Source organism: Dendrobium catenatum, unplaced genomic scaffold (genome assembly GCF_001605985.2).
Source record: "Dendrobium catenatum unplaced genomic scaffold, ASM160598v2 fragScaff_scaffold_716, whole genome shotgun sequence".
NCBI lineage: Eukaryota > Viridiplantae > Streptophyta > Magnoliopsida > Asparagales > Orchidaceae > Dendrobium > Dendrobium catenatum.
This window is the reverse complement of record NW_021319178.1, coordinates 2,557,216-2,574,251: the sequence shown is the minus strand read 5'-3', so window position 1 is coordinate 2,574,251 and position 17,036 is coordinate 2,557,216. Positions and strand designations below refer to the sequence as shown.

The 17,036-nt window shown below is 37.0% G+C and overlaps 1 protein-coding gene across 3 annotated transcripts in view; it reads left to right on the top strand.

Moving 5' to 3' along the window:
- The first annotated feature begins 2,111 nt into the window (after window positions 1-2,111).
- The window catches only part of LOC110096449 (protein DEFECTIVE IN MERISTEM SILENCING 3), a 39,317-nt gene continuing 24,392 nt past the window's right edge, over window positions 2,112-17,036 (top strand). For 2 of the 3 annotated variants that reach the window (XM_020822436.2, XM_020822430.2), the window contains exon 1: window positions 2,112-2,303. The gene's annotated coding sequence lies outside the window, so the exon portion shown is untranslated. The remainder of the gene's footprint in view (window positions 2,304-17,036) is intronic. The other variant, XM_020822423.2, reaches the window with a different exon arrangement.

Sequence of the window (17,036 nt, the reverse complement as noted above, 5' to 3'; positions counted from 1 at the left end):
TTAAGATGAAAAGTTTTTCTCCGTTGATAAATCTTAAAGCTTTAAACTAGCATTGTAATCACAAAAATATAAGTGGTCTTTAACCGAGAGTTTTCTTAAGGGGATAAATCCTCGATCTCTTTAAGATATAAATTAACTATAAGATCTTGCATTTGTGGAGAATCTAAAACTCATAAGAAAAATAAATATAAACTGGTTTCTCTAGGTAGCAAAATTCTTTGGACAATAATCAAATTTCATTTATATAAAGACAATAGCTATCAGTACCCAAACCCATTTCGGTCTATATAATGCTCCTTTTGGATTACATACATTACTATTTGAAGGTCTCCTAAAAGAACAAATATGGGTAATATGTCATTGTATATTATCATAAGTGCATAATATATTCAAAGTGAATACTTAAATAATCTTTGGAGTCTACTATTCGTTCTAGAGAGAGCTAGAATGCATATGTGAGTTATGATAAGAATGATAAATATGTGTAAAACAACTAGAAAACTCCCTTTATATAAAACTAGCATGCAATATAAGGCTTCGTTTGTGGTGAGATTATTATGTGTTTGTGGAGAGATTATTATGTGTGGAGCCTAGAAATAGAGAACCGTTCAGTTTTGTGACTGTGAACAATAAAAGCGCAATTATTATTCATTACTGCACTTTTACTATTCACAGTAAAAAAAATCAAATGATTCTTTGTGTCCAGACTCTGCATGTAATAATCTCTCTCGTTTGTGACATCTTTCTTAATCACGGTTTTTTAGTACAAAAAATTCTAGTTCAAAAATTTTTGTAACAAAAAGTTGTTTTAGAAAATAGTAAAAAAATTGTCTCAAATAAAACGTAATAAGAAAGTTGTTCCAAACAAAACCTTAGAAGCATGTTGATGGATGAAGGAGTGTGCTCTTCTTAAATCTTTTTTCTCCCTCTCATCATCATCAAACATTAGAGTGAGAGCCTTTTGATCCTTTTGTTTTCTTTTTTGCTTCCTTTTCTTCGCTATATCTATGAAAATATATTTGAACCATCCTTTTGTATAACTTTGACTTTTCCCCTCAAGATTTATTTCTTTTTCACAGCCTTTAACACGTGTCTTATATTAATCACTGAATAAATTAGTGAGTCCACTCTTAATAAATTTACAAGTTCTTAGATTTGAAATAAGTTTGAAATCATCCAATAGCAAAGCATAATGACAATAAATAATGACTAAATTTTTTTATTGACTTAAACTTCGTTGAGATAACTTTCTTACTATTTTCTAGAATAGTTTTTTAACACAAAAATTTATGATTCTAAAAACTTATGTACTGAAAAATTGTTTTAAAAAGTAGTAAAAAACTTATCTCAAACAAGCCTTGTTATATTTTCATTGCAAGAGGATAATTGTTCATTTAAAATAATAACCAACAATTCTAATTAGTGCTTTACTAAATAATGTAGTATGAATTTTTTGGATGTCAAATTTTGAATCATCAAGCATTAGAGTACGTTAAATGTTTTTTCAAAAGGCTAAGGCTTCATTTGGGACGGCTTTCTTACTACTTTTTAGATCAGCTTTAAAGTTTTTGTACTAAAAAGATGTTTTGAGAAGCAGTAAGAAAGTCGTCCTAAACAAAGTCTAAATTGAATGTTATGATACACCCAAAGAAAAGAGGAGAGAAATTGGAGTAAATTTAAAATTTATTTTGAAAAATTTAAGGAATTAAAAAAAAATTATTTATGTACCATTTTTACTTAAATTTAGTCATTTTAGGAAAAAAATTCACTTATTTAGGAGAGAAATTTTTTTGTTCTCATTTCTTACTTTCTTTTAAAGTTCTTTGGTTCATCACAAAATACAACAATGAAGTACTTTGTTTGTTTGCTTAATGATTGAATTAAAAATAATGATTCTTTTGTTGTTTATGAATTATTGCACTTTATATTTTAACATAAATAGGGCTATTCTAAAAATAAACCAAATAATTTATAAAGTACTTTACTATTTGAAAATTCAAATATAAGGCAATATATTTATATAGAAAATCCATATATAATTATCTAAAGATACAAATGAGGCAAAACTTATTTTAAAAGTAGCACAACTGTTTCTAATAATAAGAAAATGGGCTCTGTGTATTGGTGCCGGCAGTGGACCCGCGCCCTAGTTAAATGGTGGCGGGCCGGAGGAGCACGCAGAGCGCGGAGGTCACTTTAGAGTAAAGAGCAGGCAGGAGTCACAGCGGAGAGACCGGAAAGGAAGTGGCGCCGCCGGGAGGGAGGAGGTCGCCGGTTTTAGGCTGGCCTTCGGAGAGTTTGAGGTAAGATTGAGCTAAAGTGTATGGTGCCCTACCTCTTTCCCCCTATCTCCTCCATTTTCTTTTTCCTTGGTCCCCTCCAGCCACGGTTGGAGGCTGCCGGTGCCTGTGAGAGGGCTCGCCGGAGTGAGGCCGCTTTCCTACTAGCATTACCCTTACGCACCAAGCTTCCGGCTGGGAAAGCCTATCTGATAAAGTTTATTTCGGTCTTTAGCCTGACTAAATCTGCAAGTTTGATTATGGAAACCTATATTAGATAGTTGAAATGCTTGTTAAGATTAAATCGTTTGGTTCTTTATATGAATTAATTTAAGGTGGAAAATCCCTAAATTTTCTTAGTAAGAATACATTTCCGGGGTAAGGCTATGTACATCTACCGTTTTCCATATTTTGCATTGTTGGAAGCTTCATGGATTAGGTTATGTGCGTGCTTAAACCATCGTCTTCTTTTTCCAAAGATTTGAGCCTCTGTTGAAACACTAATTTTAGTTTTTAATTTTGTAGATTATATATTAATTGGGTAAGGAATAGGGAGGTTTACAAACATGCCAGGAAATTCTTACGTATTTGCATATTAACACCTAAAGTTTTACATTTATTTATATAACACATTAATCTCCAAATGGCATAAATATCACAAACATTAACTTATTTATAGTTGAATATATCTTTTCATATATATATATGATGTTGTTTAGACACTATGATTTTATATAAGTAAATACAAAAATTTAGGTGTTAGATATATAAATACATATGAATTCTGTGGTACATTTATCAATCATCCTCTAAGGAATAATTGATCAATGATATGAATGCTTAATGCTATTATTTTAATTTTAATTCCGGCTTATATTATATGGACGTATGGATGATTAGGTGAAGGGTAAAAAGATTTTTGCAAAAGGGGAAGTTTTTCCTTAAATTTAGAATGCTAGCTAATTCTCTAGCTTAGTTTTTAAATGTGTTCTTGAGGATTTGCTCTCTTGCTTGCATATTTTTGCATAAATATCTTAGCTAACAGAACATTTTAATTTCTAGTAATTATAACCAAGTTAAGAGATATGAGATTGATGGGTCTCAGTAGTTTTATTTCCTATAAACTTTGTTTGATATAGATGCTATGAATTTTGGTTTTGTGGCGCTTTGCTTTGAGCTCGTCTTTGAGAGCATTAATATTGGAACATCGAATGACCATCGACTTTTGAGGCATACTTAACTATTAAGTCAGCTTCTTTGTATGTGTACTCTTGTTGGTACACGTGTTATGTAGCTTTGAATTTACTATTACATGGTTATAGTTGCATTTACCACTACATGTATATCGACCCATTTCTAGTAGTGCTTCCTTATGCTTTTGCAAAGTTGCACATATTGTTTATCTATCATATGATAAACAACTTGAAAATTTTTTGAATTGAATTGAAGTATCTTCATATAGGTTAAAAGTATTTTTTGAATGTCACAGATATTTTTTCAAATGGGTGGCTAGAAGCTTTGCTAGAAAAATTAAAAGCGAAGGAGTTCTATTGTGTAAACTTGGAATTTTGGAATCTCAAATTTAAGTATAAATGTCGAATTGGCACACACATATCTAGAAAAATATGGAATATTTTAAAGGATATTAAATTTCTTAGGTCCATTATCATATTTTTCTCCATCATTTGACTTATCCAACTATTTCAAGTTGGATTTACATCATCATCAAAATATAGAAGTTCTTGGGTTGTTTCTCTTAATTGCATGATGTTTTAATGTTTAAGGTTGATATAAACAACATTAAGGGCTTGGCTTTTCTTGTAAAAATTTTAGTCTTTTTCTTATTTATTTGCTGATATGAAGAAAAACTTAAATCCTTATATCAATATGGAGTGAACATGTACGTCTCATAGTGATCTAAAATATTTGGACGACTCGATAAAGTTTAAGAGCAATGAACACTTTATCATTATTGTTATTAGAAATTCTTTGAGTTCATTTGCTGAAGATATAGTGAAGGCAATTTACTGCTTGACTTCCTCTTCAATTCTAGGTTATTTGGGCTCTAGCTAGTAGCTAGGGATTTGGGAGAGCTGAATCTTCCTCTTCAATTGAAGATCCAATTGTATATTGCATTTCTCTTTATAGGTTTTTCAATAAAAATTATATTGGGGCATTCTTCCCAATTTTTCATGTTTCATCAGTTGATTTTTATAAAAAGTGCATCAACTTCCTATCAAATTGGTATCAGAGCCTAGATCCAGGTACCTATGGCGGGAAGAAAGATAAAAGTATTGAAAAGGGAGATTAGACAATTGAAATCTGATTTTGTAGAAAAGATTTCAGGTTTTGAAAAACAATTTCAGTCATTCATGAGAAGATTGATGAAAAATTTGTCATCATGAAGGTGATGATAAAGAAGTTGCTTGAGGGATAAACCAAACCGACAACATTGGAGGTGAAAGCATCGTTGACTGGACAAGAAAATGAGAGAAACCCTAATATAGGGATAATGTGTGAGAACCAGACCTGACCGGTTCAACTGAACCGATTTATTCATTCAACGGGCGAGCAGTTACGCGAATTGCAGACTGGGACGGATGAATCGTGACTGACGTGTGTAACCCTCCCAGACGGAGTCGAATCGAGCCGTTGAGCGAAGGATCGTGTACGAGGGAGAAAATTAACAACTCATCGTGAGATATATGTTCGTTTCACTCGCTCCTTTGGAATCAAATGAACGAAAAGTGAACAAAGGCCGAACGAGATAGATAAGGAGAAGAATGTAGGTTTTCACATTTTATGCATCTTTTATGCATTTATTTTGTGATTTAATCTTATGAAAGGATTAATTATCTTAAAGGATTGCATAAAAAAGAATTGAGAAAGAAAAAGAAAGAAATATGGGAGAGAAAAAAGAAGGATTTTGGGTTGGAAAAATCCTCCTTTGTGATTTTAATCATATATCTTTTGTTTAATTTTAAAGAATAGAATTTATAAAATTTATTTTAATGACTAATAGTGTATGATTTTAGAAAGGAAGATAATCTGACTGTGAAAGAGGAAATATTTGGATTTTTTTAAAATTCCTTCACAAATAAGTGCAAGTAAATTCCCTTATTTTTTTATTTTCTGTTCAAACCAAGAGAAAGAAAATTTTATAATTCTCTTAAGTGAAGAGACAATATTGTTGTAGGAAGAATTGAATTACAACAAGTTTAAATCCGACAGTTGAAGGTGTTTTTAAAGAAGGAAGGGAAATCTTGATGATGTAGTTATTTCAAATTGTATTCGAAATTATCTTTAAAGATGTTAGTCAAATCAATTTAATGATTTGTTTTTGAATTGTTGTGGGATTATAAATTCAAGTGCTAAATGATGAAATTAATGTCAATAGTGGAAGATTTCATAATTGGGAGAGAGGAGCGTTGGAAGTACTGAGAATTGAAGATTTAAAAAGGAATTGAACAACCGCAAAATAAATAAAATGGTTAATTACAATTGTGTATAACAATTTTATTGTTGAATTTCTATTTAAATTCTAAAGTAATGTTTAAATAATTATTTTATTTATATTTTGAAGTTATTATGTATAAGACGATTCAAATGCAATATGTGATGATGAACTTTTGACATTAAATGAATATGGTAGAAGAAATGTATATTAAATACATGATAGTATGGATATAAATGCATTTGTAAAAGAAAATGAATTTGAAAGTAAATATGGTTAACTTTGGAAAAAAAGAAAAAGATATATGCATGCAAATTGCAGTAGTTCACCCTCATATGGTATTGGATGGGAAAGCAACGTACCCATGCACGTTAAACGGAAATGAAAATGAAAATAGAAATAATTGTACATTTATTGGTACATTTAGATGACGCTCCTAACTAAACGAAAAAAGGAAAATGAATATGCTAATTGATAAATATATTTAAATAATATGATAAATATAAATAAAGAATGTATGTCACAAGAAAGAGAAATGATTTATGTAAATTTATATATAAATGTAAAAGAAAGTCACTTGAATACGTTTATTTTATGTATATAAAAATATTGTTACTTTTTCAAGTGTGATTATCAACTGAGTTTATCATGTAAGCTCAATCCATTAAATTAATATTTTAAGGTAAGTCTCTAAAGACAGAAATGACTGAGAGGAGTACGTCTATAGAGGACGACGCACAAATGAAAACATGTAATATATGATCAATATAATTACTTAGATTGAAAAATGGTATAAGTTGTTTTATGAAATTTTTTTTGATAGCGGCTCTTCAGTTTTATTGAGAAGTTAATTGTTAAATTACTTATGAAATTGAAGGAAATGTTACATTCGTCCAACTTTTTGTTCTTCCCTCATTAATTTGAGTATCCGGGCTAGGCGTGACATAATGAGGGAGAATTAGGAGGTGAAAATTTTGGGAAAAGAAGAGGAGATGCCACTTTTGGAACCACTTCCAAGGATGGGAAATGGAGTAAAATTTTTGGTAGAGTTGCAGAGTTTGGAAAGAAAATAAGATGCGGAGAAGAAAGAAGCACCATACTTGGTGTAGTCACTGCTATAGGAATATCGAGAGGTGTTCCAGCTAGTTCGTTGCTTCCTCCCCGGGAACACGAGCATGCTATCATTTGGAATGGAATCTCAAATATTAGTGTTCGTCCATACCATTCTCCCTGACTCCAGGAGGATGACATGGAGAGATTGATCAGGGAGATGCTAGAGGCAGGGATCATTTGACCTAGTGACCGTCTTTTTTTCAGTCTAGTGCTATTAACCCAGTACTTCAACAATAGTTTCCTTCGTTCTACCTTGAGAACAATGTGGCACTTTGGGAGAGGAGTATTGATGGAGCGACCGATTTGATTGGGAGGGATTTAGGAAGGTTCTTAATGAAAGGGGAATTATTTAGGAAAATTTTTAATTACAATTGGGAGGGAATTATTTAGGGTAAGAGACTTAATTTGAATTCAAAATCTTAGAGGGAATTATTTATAAAAAATGAGGAGGAATTTAGGGGGGGATTCTTTAGGAAAACTTTAATTATAATTGGGAGGGAATTAATTAGGGAAATAAATCTAATTTGAATTCAAATCTAAGAGCAATTTATTTAGGGAAAGGAGACTGATTTGGGAGGGAATTATAGGAGCTTATTTAAGGTTAACTATGGGGTGATTTCATATTATGTTTTGGGAGTTTGCTGAATTTAGTTTATTGTAGGTTTTGGGCTCTAGCTGGAGGTTAGAGATTTGGGAGAGCCGGTTCTTCCTCTCCAATTGAAGATCCAATTGTATCTTATATTTCTCTAGTTCTTTCAGTAAAAAATATTTTGGGATGATCTTCTGAATTTTTCGTATTTCATCCGCTGATTTTTGTGAAAAGTGCATCCACTTCCTATCAATCTCCTCTATCAGTGCCATGGCACATGGTGGAACATCCTTGTGAGAGTCATTAAGGTACTCTTTCATTCTTGTAACACCCACTTTCACAATCTTCTCGCATTTGTTGTACTTTAGAATTTAAGTCTTATTATTCCCTCGAATATCAATTTGCATGCTACGCCTCCATGTTGGGTCTTTTCTATGACTCTTAACCATTTTTTCACAAAATCCTTGAGTGAAAATTTATATTTGGAAAAAAAAATGAAACTTGCAAATATTCAATGAAACAAGAAACCCTTAATAAACAAAATAAAGAAAATAGATTTAGGAAAGAAATAAAATTTTAGAATTTAGTGTTATCATCGATGGTGAACAGATGTGATGGAGGAAGAGGAGTTTCTTGTAGATGAAGAGAACTTGGCAAGGAGGAGGCGGCGGTGACTACGATCGCTGAAATGAGGAATGTGGCGGCGACATGCGTGAGGAATAGAAAGGAATGCATGAGAGAGGCTCTCAACTTGAATTTGGGACCTTTAGGCATACCATGAATGGAAGTCAAGAGGGGTGCGGGGAGGCATGACATACATAATTGCTTTTCTATATATATCAGAACTCATTTATAAACCTCATGCAACATAAATTCGCCAACTATCTTAGAAAGGCAAAATAATCTTGAAAATAGGAGAAGAGTCATTGTTATTACCGAGAACTATTCAAGACGCTCTAGAAGCAACTTTACAAGGCGAAATGTTGCCAATAAAAATCTACGAAACTAGTTGTCTCCAATTATAGAGAGAAATAGAAATTACAACAAAACTTTAGTAAGAGTAAACTACTTCAACAACCTTGCTTTGTAATTGATTTTTTTTGTTTGGGAATGATCTCCTGCAGCAGGAATTGGTTCATCGGTTCAGCCTCACACCCTTTTCTTGTTGTCTTTCCACCAATCTTGCCAAGGAAAAGCTGTTGAGGAGATTCTGCAGCTGCTTCAATCTTTTCCAAATCTGTTAGACGTGGAACAGGCTTCTGATTATTCGGCGGAACAACCTTTGGCCTGATTAGGCGGAACAACCTTTGGCCTGATTAGGCGGAATATGCGCCTATTTAATTAAGGTGGGCTTAGCAGTCCAGCAACGATTAAGGCCAACAATTAAGAGGATCTTAAAGAGGGGATTATGATGAAAATTTACATTCTGAGGGCCGTTTTGGCATTAACTATATTTTGTATGTTTTAAATATATTGTTTAATCTAGGGTTAGGTTTTATCTTATGTTTGCTGAAATTTAGAGTGTTCTTAGGGAGTTTTGGGCTCTAGCCACTGGCTAGAGATTTGGGAGAACCGGATCCTTCTCTTCAATTGAGGATCCGTTGTATCTTGTTCATTTTCTTTCCTATTTCATCAATTGAAGAGAGTTTTCTTCCATTATCTTCCTACAAATAGCCTTGGAGATTGTATTTGAATTGCTGGGGAATTGGATTTTTGCAACCGCCTCCTATCAAAGTGGTATCAGAGGGTTGTCCTAGGCAGAAATATAGGACTTCCTTTCTGATTTTTGCTATGTTTGCCCCTCTGTATTGCTGAATTTGGCTGTTTGACCACCAAATCCATTGTTTTTTGGTCATTTTTGCTTCCTATGGAAAGAACAGTGGAAGCGTTGGATGCGTAGATTGAACAAATGAAATATGAAATTCCAGATTTTCAAATCTAAATTTCAAATTACAAAAGTCAAATTGCAGCTGTCCACGGAAGATCAATGGAAAATTTTCCATCCTAGAGGAGAGGTTGAAGAAATTGCTCGAGGGCCAAACCAAAACATCTCCGACGGAGGTGAGGGAAGCCGCCAACAACCAAGGAAGTGGGGAAATCCCTATGCCAATAAGACAAAGAGAAGATCTGGAGGTGAAGATTTTGGATTGAGTATAAAAAAATGCCTCCCCTAGAGCCTATTCCTAGGGAGGAGTCCGATAGAGGGTATGTGGAGAAGTGTGAGGGGGTTGAGCATGTGTGGAGTGGAGTTGAATTTAAAAGGAGAGTGATTGAATTTGAAAGACGAGGGTTTGATTATGATCAAAGGGGTGCCAAATTTGAAAGGAGAGGGGCTGAATATGATCGAAGGGATGCTGAATTTGAAGGAGAAGGTGGACTTGCGATGAAAGGTTTGGATACGGCGGAGAAGGGATGATTGGCAAAATTGGGGGGAACCACCCCTTGGGGAATGAGAAGCTTTAGAGGAAGCAGAGGTGACAAAGGAGATCCAAGGGTGAGAAAGTTGAAGATGCATATTTTTGAGGGAGATAATGCAAATGGGTGGATCTACAATGTGGCAATGTACTTTACCATGAATAGATTGACAAAGGAGGAGAGACTGACAGCAACCGAGATGTGCTTGGAGGAAAAAGCTCTAACATAGTAATAGTGGAGTGATACGAGACGACCCATATGGACTTGGAGGGAGTTTAAGGACTCTTTGTTGTAACGTTTTCGAACCAGTAGGGGAGGGGACTCCTATGAGAAGTTTTTTGCCCTGACGTAGGAGGGGACAATTATGGAGTACCATGAGCAGTTTGAGTACTTGGCCAGCCGACTTGACCGGCTTCCAGAGATTGTACTAGAGGGAAACTTTATTAAATGGCTCAAACCAGAGATTCGGGCGACAATTAGAGTGATGAGGCCCTGTGATTTGGGAGAGGCTATGAAGCTAGCCCATCTAGTGGAGGATCAAAGGTATATGGAGAGAGTGGCTGGAGGCAACAACTCAGGAGGTTCGTATATGATGCCCACCACCTTTTTGACATCCAAGGAGCCGACATCGGGTACTCTTAATGAGACCCTGAAAGAGAAGTCTATAGGAGGAAGACCAAGGGAAAACTTCAGAAACTCACAAAGATGGAGCTACAGGAGAAGAGGGCGAAGGGGTTGTGTTTCAGATGTGAGAAGAGGTATACATCGGGACACAAGTGTAAGGACCAAACTCTTCAGGTTTTCACTGATTGTGATGACGAGGAAGTTGAGGAAGGAGCTGTCTTTCCACCTTGCGGACAAGGTGGGTCTTTGGGAGGGGGTATTGTTAGATGCGGAACAGGCTTCCGCCTGTTTAGGCGGAACAGGCGTCTGCTTAATTGAGGTGGGGCCCAACAGTCTAGCAATTAAGAGGGACTTAAAGAAGGGTTTGGGAGGGAAATTCAAATTATGAGGGTTGTTTTGACATTAACTATATTTTGTATGCTTTGAATATATTGTTTAACGTAGGGTTAGATTTTATCTTGTGCTTGCTGAAATTTAGAGTGTTCTTAAGGAGTTTTGGGCTCTAGCCACCGGCTAGAGATTTGGGAGAGCCGGATCCTCCTCTCCAATTGAGGATCCATTGTTTCTTGTTCGTTTTCTTCCCTATTTCATCACTTGAAGAGAGTTGTCTTCCGTTATCTTCCTACAAATAGCCTTGGAGATTGTATTTGGATTGTTGAAATTCAATTTCAGCTAATGGGAATTGGATTTCTGCAACCGCCTCCTATCAAAATCTTCATTGATATTCCTGTTAAAATTGGGAAATCGAGAGGGAAAAGCTTGCTTTGTTCATTACTATCTTCCCTATTTATAGATCTATACAAGATATCTAAATGAGGAAACAAAATATTATATAAAATTTCTAATAAAATCTTTCCTAAATTCGTTTCTCCATTATGGCATGATCCATGAGAGCATCCCACGGATTGATCTTTGTGTCCGTCGGATCCTTGCACTGGGTGCGGCTGAATTTCAACACTTCCCCTCAAGTTGGGGAATATGGATCTGTCATTCCGAGCTTGTCAATCATTCTGAGAAAGACAGAACTGTCCAATCCTTTGGTAATGATATCTGCAAGTTGATCCCTTGATGATACATGGTCGACACTTACTAGACCACTGTCTAGTTTTTCTTTAATGAAATGTCTGTCCACTTCTATGTGCTTGGTCCTGTCATGCTGGACTGGATTGTGGGCTATGCTGATTGCTGATTTGTTATCACAATGTAGCTTCATGGGCTCATCCCATTTAACCTTTAAGTCTTCTAGGATTATTTTGATCCATAGTAGCTCACATATTCCCAAGCACATAGCTCGATATTCTGCTTATGCACTGGATCTTGCCACCACATTCTGTTTCTTGCTTCTCAATGTAACTAAGTTACCTCCAAGGAATGTGCAGTATCCAGAGGCAGATCTTCTGTCAACAGGTGATCCTGCATAGTCAGCATCCGTGTATATTTCTAAGGTTATTTTACGATCTCTCTTAAAGAGAATCCATTTTCCTAGGTTTCCTTTAAGGTTGTGCAATATCCTGTGAACCGCTTGCATATGGACTTGCTTTGGATTCTGCATAAACTGACTGACCATGCTTACAACAAATGTTATATCTGTCTAGTGTGGGAAAGATAGATTAATTTTCCTACAAGTCTCTGGTAGGCCCCTTTATCCACATCTGGATCTTCTCTAGCTTCCCCCAGTTTAAGATTAGGTTCTACTAGTGTTGGTGCTGGCTTATAGGCTAGTTTCCCTGTTTCTTTCAGAAGATCTTTAATGTACTTTTGTTGTGAGATGAAGATTCCATTGCTGGAGTGAGCTACCTCAATTCCAAGAAAGTATTTTAGTCTACCAAGTTCTTTGATGTCAAATTCCTTGGTAAGACTTTTCCTTAGACTATCTTTCTCCTTTCCATTATTTTCAGTCAAGATAATATCATCAACTAGCAATATTGTGACTCCCCCTGAGTCTGAATGTTAAAGAATATTGTATGATCCCCTTGGCTTTGTTTATACCAATTAAGGAGCATAAACTTAAAGAACCTTCCAAACCAAGCCTTTGGTGATTGTTTGAGCCCATATAGGGCCTTTTTTAATTTGCACGCCTTATTACCACCAAAATTTTTCTTAAATCATGGTGGTATTTCCATAAATATTTCTTCTTCTAGATCTCCATGTAGGAATGCGTTTTTTACATCCAATTGTTCTAGATGCCAATTGTACTTAGCTGCTATTGAGAGTAGAATTCTGACAGTGTTCATTTTGGCTACTGGTGTAAAAGTTTCCTGGTAGTCAATGCCATATGTCTGAGTGTAACCTTTCGCCACTACTTTTACTTTGTATCTTTCCAGTGTGCCATCAGATTTGTATTTTATAGAGAACACCCATTTGCAGCTGACCGGTTTTTTTCCTGTTGGTAGATTGATGATCTCCAATGTCTTGTTCTTCTCTAGAGCCTGCATTTCATCTTTCATGGCATTTTTCTACTTTACATCAGATAGTGCCTCAGAAATATCTTTAGGAATATGAATATCATCTAGTGTAATCAGGAAGTTTTTGTGTGTGGAGGAAAAATTATTGAAGGATATAGAGTTGGTTATAGGGTATAAGGGAAGTGAAGAGTTTACCTTATTTTCAGGAGACGGCTCAGATTCTTGGATCTGCTTCGGAGTATAGGTTGAACTTGTACGCCTGGAATATACCTTCCCAAATCTAAGGATAGTTTTATCTTCAGCTTCCCTAGTTTGAGTTTCAGGAGGATTGATTTGATGTGGTGGAGGAAGGTCAACAGGTGCAAGCATACTTTCATCTTCTTCCTTTGTTTCAGTCTCCCCCTGAAGATGAGGTTTCGTAAAGTAGGAGTTTTGTTCATCAAATGTGACATCAATGGATACAAGTATTTTCTTTGTAGGGGGGTGATAGCATTTGTACCCTTTCTAGGTGGCAGAGTATCCAATGAAGATACATTTGAGTGCCCTTGGATCTACTTTTCCTCTGTTATGGCTGTGGATATGGACATAGGCAGTGCACCCAAAGATTCTGTGTGTAAGGTTATTATGGGTTCGAAACTCGGGGTAAAAGGAGGATAAAATATCCATTGGAGCTTTCATTCCCAAGGTTTTTGACGGTAGTCGGTTTATGAGGTAGGTGGCAGTTAGGAGAGCTTCTCCCTAGTAGGATTTGAGTATATTATGGTGGAGTAGGAAGGCACGAGTGGAGGCTAGGAGGTGATCATTTTTCCTTCCTGCAACTCCTTTTTATTGTGGGGTGTGAACGCAGGAGGACTCGTGGATGATATCTTCACTCTGAAAGTAAGAGTGTATGGTTTGATTGAAGTAGTCTTTAGCATTATCTGAACGAAATCTCTTTTTTTTTTTACCCCGAATTGATTATGGATCATGGTGTGAAAAATGGGAAGAATGATGCTAACGTCTGATTTATTTTTGAGGAGATAGACCCAAGAAACCCGAGTGCAATCATCAATGAAAGATACAAACCAACGAGCCCAGGAGATGTTGGGAATTTTTGAGGGTCCCCATATGTCACTATGAATGAGATAGAAAGGAGTATTGCATCTTTCATTCTTGTTTGGAAAGGAGGTTATTTTGTGTTTGGCTAATTCGCAGGTTTCACAATGAAAATTTTCATTTTCTAATTTATGGAAAAGTTTTGGATAAATGTATTTCAAGATTTCTATTGATGGATGTCCTAATCTGAAGTGATTAAGCCAAATGGTAGATTTCTTGTCAACTAGGGATAACATAGAGCAGCTAGATTTGTTTGGCTCTTCCAGGTAGTACAACCCACCTCTCTCTTTAGCAAGTCCAATCGTCTTCCCCGATTCCTGATCCTGAAATAGGAAAAAGGAAGGGTTAAATAAAACTTGGCAATTATGATCCCTGGTAAGTTTTTGTATGGATATAAGATTTGTGGATAATTGAGGAACATGGAGCACATTTTTTAGAGTGAGGGAAGGGGATAAGGGTATGTCTCCTTGGCCTTCTACTTTGACAAAAGAACCATCAGCAGTGATGATTTTCTTGTCTATTGAGCAAGGATCATAATTGATGAAATGGGTAGTGGAGTTTGTCATGTGATCTGTGGCTCCTGAGTCAATAATCCATATTCTTTTAGAATAATTTCTAGAGGTACTTAATCCAGTGAATATGGGAAACATACCTGAAAGTGCAAGAGAGGGAGATGCAGGAGATTGAGGTTTTTCAAGAGATACCAGGAGTTGTCTGAGCCTTTCAATGACTTCTTTATTGAAGCTTTGGACTGCTCAGTCATTGTTATAACACAAGACTATCAACAATGAAGGCTGATAATATCAGAAATAACGGCTATTTCAACAATAAAGGCTGATTATATAAGCAATAAAGGCTGTCTGATTAGGTAATATCAACAATAAAGGCTGAAAACCTTGTCAAAACAAAAGGAATTGGTTTTCTCTCGGTTTGATGAGCCGAGCTTTAAGAGGCTCGGGTATGAGCCCTCCTCTGTTTAATAGACTGAACCCAGTCTTTTTTTCATTTAGCACAATAACAGCTAGGGCACACACGAAGGGACTCAAGCGGGAGCAGCTCGAGCTCGCAGCCTCGCTCTGTTCGACTAGGCTCCTTCGACGATCGTGCCTAGCAGAATCGGAACAGGCAGAACCGAGGCTTCTGTCTGTGGCAAGCGTGTCCGAACGTCCCGTGCCCGAGCGGAAGTCTTCTCTGTGCGGAAGTCCCGTGTCCGAGCGTCTATGGCAAGAAGACGAACTAGGACTACCTCTGAAGCGAGCGTATCCGAGCGTCCTGTGCCCGAGCGGAAGTCTTCTCTGTGCGTCTTCTTCCGAAGTTCCTCCTGAGCATGCTCGAGCGTGTGTCTTCGGTTGGTTTCGTCCAGCAGAAGTTCCTCGGAGGCCCTCGCGGTTGTTCCAACTTGTAGGGACGACTTCGTCTGCCGCTACTTCGCCTTTCGTCGACACAGATCCGTCTCACAGCTGCGAGGCTTCGTCTTTTGTCAAGTCTCTGATACCATGTTAAAACCGGGAAATCGAGAGGGAAAAGCTTGCTTTATTCATTACTATCTTCCCTATTTATAGATCTATACAAGATATTTAAATGAGAAAATAATAGATTACATAAAATTTCTAATAAAATCTTTCCTAAATTCGTTCCTCCATTATGACGTGATCCATGAGAGCATCCCATGGATTGATCTTTGTGTCCGTCGGATCCTTGCACTGGGAATGGTTGGATTTCAACAATTCCTGGTCTTTATGCATGAGCTGGAAGCCCTGTACAAGCTGTCACCATCTTCCTCCAGATTGCGGATGCTATATAACTAAGGCTTGCTGGAATTTCTAGCAAGTCAATTTAGGGAGAAAACCTAATAGATCAACTGCTAAACAAATAAAACTAACTCAACTATAACCATGCTGTAGAGACTGATGAGGAATGTGATTGGAAATACTTGAAATCAAGTATTTCCTATTCACCTTTACAACAAATCTCCACGAAATACTGCTGTCCGGAGCAGGAAAACAGAGAAAACAGTGAAAAAACTGTAGAAAACTGAGAGAAAATCGTAGGAAAAACTTGTATTTTACTAGTAGATGCAAGGAAATTAGCAAAGATACAAGGATCCTCTATCCGAGAGGAGGATCGCACTCTCCCAATCTCTAGAATTAGATCTAGAGCCCTAGCAATCCAAGAAGACAAGAAAACTTTCACCAAAACATGACATAACCCTAATCCCCTCTTTTCTCCCTACTTAATGCATACAATTCAAATCTAATACAAAAGGACCTAATTACCCTTGCTCCCCCTCTTGGCTCCAAGATTCAATTTGAAATTCAAGCGGACCCCACCTAATTTCCCTCTCCTTGCTTCCGCCGGCCTCTCCTGGCGTACACGAACTGAGCCGGCCCAAGAGGCTGGGCCGGCTGGACCGGTCCTCCTTGGACCGGTCTAACATTACCGCCCTCCCAAAGAACCACTTTGTCCTCAAGGTAGAAGTCAGGAAACTGTCGCTTCATCCGCTCGTATGGCTCCCACGTGGCCTCGTAGTCATGGAGGTTCTTCCATTTGATCAGGACTTCAGTTGCTCCATCTGCTTTCTGACGAATCTCCATGAGCTCCAAAGGTTCCAGTATCATCTCCATCTCCTTAGTTAAAGTCCCTGGCAACTCCGTACTGGTAGCATGATCCCCAATGGCTCTCCTTAGCTGGGATACATGGAAAACAGGGTGGATCGTTGCCGTCGGTGGTAGCTTCAGACGATAGGCCACGGCTCCAATTTTCTCCAACACTTCATAAGGGCCGAAGTATCGTGGAGCCAGTTTTTCATTCCTCCGGTTGGCGATCGTTTTTTGTCGATATGGGCGGAGTTTCAAAAATACCTTCTTGCCCACCTCAAACTGAATATCCTTCCGATGCCCATCAGCCTGTTTCTTCATAATCTGTTGAGCCCTCAACAGATGTCTTTTTAACTCTTCCAGTGTCTTATCCCTCTCCTCCAAATACTCCTCTACTGAAGACACGGGTGTGCTGCTACTCCCAAAATGCACCAAGTGGGGCGGGTCCCTTCCGTACAACACCTT